The sequence below is a fragment of the Lolium rigidum genome, chromosome 6 (assembly GCF_022539505.1).
Source record: "Lolium rigidum isolate FL_2022 chromosome 6, APGP_CSIRO_Lrig_0.1, whole genome shotgun sequence".
Lineage (NCBI taxonomy): Eukaryota > Viridiplantae > Streptophyta > Magnoliopsida > Poales > Poaceae > Lolium > Lolium rigidum.
This window is the reverse complement of record NC_061513.1, coordinates 334,574,167-334,579,799: the sequence shown is the minus strand read 5'-3', so window position 1 is coordinate 334,579,799 and position 5,633 is coordinate 334,574,167.

The window sequence follows — 5,633 nt, the reverse complement described above, 5'->3', positions numbered from 1 at the left end:
TAAGATCATAAACAACGAATATCTTCATGAATCAATAACATGTTCAGATCTGAGATCATGGCACTCGGGCCCTAGTGACAAGCATTAAGCATAACAAGTTGCAACAATATCATAAAAGTACCATCTACGGACACTAGGCACTATGCCCTAACAATCTTATGCTATTACATGACCAATCTCATCCAATCCCTACCATCCCCTTCGGCCTACAGCGGGGGAATTACTCACACATGGATGGGGGAAACATTGCTGGTTGATGGAGAGGCGTTGGCGGTGATGGCGGCGATGATCTCCTCCAATGCCCCGTCCCGGCGGAGTGCCAGAACGGAGACTTCTGGCTCCCGAGACGGAGTTTCGCGATGTGGCGGCGTTCTGGAGGGTTTCTGGCGACTTCGACTTCTCTCCGTGCGTTTTTAGGTCGAGGCGAATAAGTAGTCCGAAGGGGGGCGTCGGAGGCCAGCCGAGGGGGCCACACCATAGGGCCGCGCGGCCCCCCCCCTAGGCCGCGCCGCCTTATGGTGTGGGGCCCTCGGGCCTCCACTTCAATTGTCCTTCTGGCTCCGTCAATATTCTGGGAAAATAGGCCCTTTCGTCAAAATCCCGAGGTTTTTCCTGAAAGTTGGATTTCTGCACAAAAACGAGACACCAGAACAGTTCTGCTGAAAACAGCGTTAGTCCGTGTTAGTTGCATCCAAAATACACAAATTAGAGGCAAAACAATAGCAAAAGTGTTCGGGAAAGTAGATACGTTTTGGACGTATCACCTGCGCGTGGTTCCCACCCTGTTGTGGCTGGTGCCGGGCGTGCTCGCCGGGTCTGCGACGCCAGGGCGGGTTTGGAAGCGATGAGCCGGAGGAAATCGTTAACTGACGTGGGCGGTCACGTCGACAACGAAACTTTTCGTTGTTCCCCTCCTTGGAGGCGTCGATGAGGTTCATCTTCCTTCCCCCCCTCCCCCACCTGGGTGAAAACCCAACTCTTTCGGAATGGGCGGCGGCGGCGCGGTGACGCTGTTCCCTTGCTGAAGGCGCCGCCTTGGTTGGTGGAGGGGTGACGAGCTGCGTGTTCCGGGGGGTTGCCAGTGGCAGCTCCGACGTGTCTTCGTTCGGCGGCTGAAGTTCTATAGCTTGCGTCTTGTTGGTTGGTCTTTGCGGCGGTTGCAGATGTTGTCTGTGGGTTCGCGCGTAGAGGTGCTCTTGTTGCTTTTCCTGATCTGGGCTACCGTCCCGTATGACCTCCGTTCTCTGGGGAGCTTTCCCCCTCGCGACGGTGCGGCGCCGTCGATCCTGGGCAAGAAGGTAGGGTCCTTCATCGGACGCGGAAGCAGGTGTTCTTACTTCGACGGTTGGTCAAGTGATGTTGAAGACTAGTGCTCTCCAATGGCGGTCCTTCCCGGCGTGATCAAGTGGATGGACGAGGGCCTCGACCGCAATGTTGTGTTTCTTGTTGTTTCTTTCATGTGGTGTGAGTTGCCTGTAAGCAGATCTTCAGCACTATATACTCTGCTGATGCAGCGTTATTAATTCGCAGGATCAAAGGCCTAATGTTTTAAAAAACTACTATTAATGTATCTAGATAATTTATTCTTTTACGTCACTTTGAACACGTTTAAAATTTTGTCCAATCTCAATTTTTTTTTCATCCTTCGCCACTGGCTACGCCTGGCCCCAAGCCAGCTCAATCCAAAAAATGGGGTTCCACTACAACTAGCATTCAGATGCAGCGGACGAAAAACTCTAAAATAGTACGTACGTACGTGTACGAATTTAAACTCAGGTGGTTGTAAATTACAATAGATAAACTTGGTCGATGCATGTACCACTACCGTATTATTCTGACTATGTGGATTTTTTTTTTGCGGAACACATTACAATCAAAGACATCCTACACATACGCGCACACACTCACCTCTATGAAATGTACGCACATCCTAGCTCCAGGCACCTCTACGAAATCACTACAGGCACCTCGCTATCGACGGGAAGTGTCGCCTCCCACTAAAAAATAATTCACCTTTATGAGACATCAAAGTGTCAAATTTAGGATTTGAACTATAGTGGGCTGAGGGTACCATTGCCATCCTAACTATTCAACCACATGTTAGTTCTCCAACTACAAACTGGCACCGGAACGACTCTCTAAACTCTCAACACCACATCTTATCTTATTCATCAATGCTGACACACACTAGTAGGAAACTAGCTATAGGTGGGATGCTATTCTGTGGCGCACAGGTTTTACATGCGACACAGAAATTTGGTGGGCCCCACACCCGACCAGCCCCAATCATTGGTTTCACTATTTCAGTGGCGCACAGGACCGCGTGCACCACAGAATTAAGGCATTTTGTCCGGTGCTCCACATAATTAAGACATTCTGTGGTGCACCTGGCCTGGTACGCCACAGAAATAAGACATTCTGTGGCGTACTGGTCCTGGTGCGCCACAAAATTAGCGAACCAGATCTAGAAAAGTGCCAACCCCCACCTACCACACTACCCAAGTCATTCTGCTTCCTCCTCCATCTAGTTCGTCTCCCCCTTCCCTCTCATTCCATTTTGGATATACTTTTCACTTGCTTTGGTATTTATTGCACTTACTTTGGTTGATACATAATTGGTGGTGAGGAGAAGGCTCTCCATACTTTCTCCTCCTCTACAACTCATCGATCGCGGTCTCGTCTCGGTACCGAATCTACAAGGTGAGTAGTTGGAGGGGTCATGCATATGCATGTCGATCTTGTGTGGCTGTCGGTGTGTATGGATGCTTGTTGCAGGTGAAGAGCTTGTGTGTGCCGATGTGGTGCATGGATGTTTGCCGAAACGTTGATTCATTTTCGTTTCGGCAAATTGTTGCACTACCCATACGTCCTCCTTTAGGAGAGGTCATGCCGAATTTTTCCGCTCTATGTATACCTTTAGGAGAGGTCCATGCATGTGTGTGCATGTGTTGCGGTTCTAATTTTCTGCTATATGTATACCATTGGCAGGCAACCATGGTCCTCACGATGAGTTCCGCTCGAATCTCTAGATACAAGAAAGATGCGAAGGAGGACATGATTCAGAATAATAGACGCCATATAAGATGTCTGTGTCGATCATGCAAACTCGTGCGCTGGATCAACCCTGATTCCAGACAATTGGAGGAGCACCTGTTGAGGCGTGGTTTCATGCGGGACAACCAGGCGCTGCCGGCCCCAACAAATGGTGCGCATGTAGACCATGGCGAGCGACATGACGAAGCAACACATGTTGGTGGAGAAGATCATCATGAAGAAGTCGACGGAGAAGATCATCATGAAGAAGAAGATGCTGGCAGAGAAGATCATCATGAAGAAGAAGATTTCGGCGCGACCCCGCTAATTTCGGCCTTGCGGGACTCTCATGTTCAAGATGTGCTCCTCTAGGAGAAGAGCAACGATATAGCTGCAGCCAGAGAGAGAGCCAAGCTAGCGCAAATAGAGAAAGACGGGATGACTCCGATCTTTACTAGGTGCCGTCCGCAGGATACACACTTGCATGTAACGCTTGATTATCTGCAGATGAAGACGCAGAACAAATGGACCGACTCTTTCAACAAGAACTTGAAATTCTGGCACAATCGTCTCCCAAAGGGGAAGACATTGCCAAGTAGTACCGACGAGGCCAAGAAAGTCATGTGCCCTCTTGACCTACCGCACGAAAAATACCACGCTTGCATCAATGATTGCTTGATTTATCGGGGCGAGTACAAGGACAGAACCACATGTCCGGTGTGTGGCCACAGACGGTACAAGGGTGGGAACAAGAAGGTACCTCAAAAAGTGGTATGGTACTTTCCCCTCACTCCCCGTCTATAGCGGTATTTTGTGGACCTTAAGGAAGCAAATCTCATGCAATGGCACGCGGAAATGGAGAAGCCCGAAGAAGATCCTTAGATGAGCTATATCCTGACACAGTCTTCAGACGCTGGCCAGTGGGAAGCATTGGACATCGCCTTCCCTAGGTTTGGGGGCGACGCAAGGAGCGTCAGGATGGGTATGAGCACCGATGGACTCAATCCGTTCGGCAACCAGAGTAGCACGCATAGCACCTGGTATGTGTTTGTATGGCCTTACAACCTACCTCCGTGGTTGTGCACCAAGCAAAGGTACATACACCTGAGTATTCTCATTCAGGGGCCGAAACAACTAGGTGTCGACAAGCATTTGTTTCTCGGGCTGCTGAAAGAGGAGTTAGACACGTTGTGGAAGACGCCACCCCGTACGTGGGATGCCTACACTAGAACTTATTTCGATATGAGAGCCGCGTTGATCACGACGGTCACAGACTATCCTGGTTACACATATGTATCTGCCCAGGTCGGCCACGGATTCTGCGGCTGTGTTAAGTGCATGGACGAGACCCCGCATCAACAGCTACCAAGGGATCCCGGTCCTCGAAAACCGTGTACCCAGGTGCTCAAAGGTGGCTTCGCTTGGATCGCCCGTGGAGAAAATGCGGTGATCTGTTTAATGTTAAAGATGAGCCCGATGGAGCCCCGCACCCGAGGAGCGGCACAGAAATCGATGATCTTCTGAAAAATTGGAAGGAGTGCCCAGCGCCAGGAAAGAAGTGAACGATGCCAGAGCCGCTGCTCGGTGTATGGAAAGCAAGGTCTGTATTCCACGACTTGGAGTACTGAAAGGTCCTCGACACGCCCCACAGTCTCGATGCCATGCACATTACGAAGAACGTTACCGAGAGTCTTCTTGGCACTTTTTGCAACTCGGAAAAGTCCAAGGATGGGACGAAAGCAAGATAAGATTTGAAACATCTTGGCATCAGGAAAGATCTTCAAGCCCCTGATACTGATGACAACGATGATGATGATGATGTTGATCAGACGGAAGGGACTCAACATCACCGCAAAAGGGCTAAGAAGAACGCGGTGGTGCTTCCCGCTGCCAACTTCACAACGAGTCCGGAGGAGCTCGAGCAATTTTTCAGGTGCCTCCTAGGAGTGAAAGTTCCTCACGGTTACTCGGGGAATATAAGCAGATATCTGGACGTAGCGAAGAAGAGGTTCACCGGGATGAAGTCTCACGATTGTCACGTGCTCAAAACGTAGATACTTCCCGTTGCGATCCGAGGGATAATGGAGGAGCACGTCTGTGATACGCTGTTTGGCCTTTGCAACTTTTTCGACGTTATCAAGATGCTACAGGATGAGATTGTTGTGATACTATGCTAGCTCGAGATTTACTTCCCGCCCGCATTCTGTGATATATGCGTCCATCTCCTTATCCATGTTGTTGATGACATCAGGCAACTCGGCCCGATGTTTCTCCACAATATGATGTCGTTCGAAAGGCAGAACGGTGTCATAAAAGGATATGTTCGCAACAGGGCCCATCCAGACGCAAGCATGGCCAAGTGGTTTCTAACCTACGAGTGCATCTCCTTCTGCCAGAATTATCTAAGCACCAAGGATGACCAGGATGTTGGTCTGCCCACCAGGACGCACCTCGGCAGGCTCGCTAGAGTCGGTCACCGCGAGGGCTACCGCTCAGTCCATGTATTCATTGACAATCGACGGGACGACTTTGAAAGGGCTCACCGGGTCGCACTACAACACTTAAAATTGATCGAACCTTTGGTGCAAGAGCACAAAAGC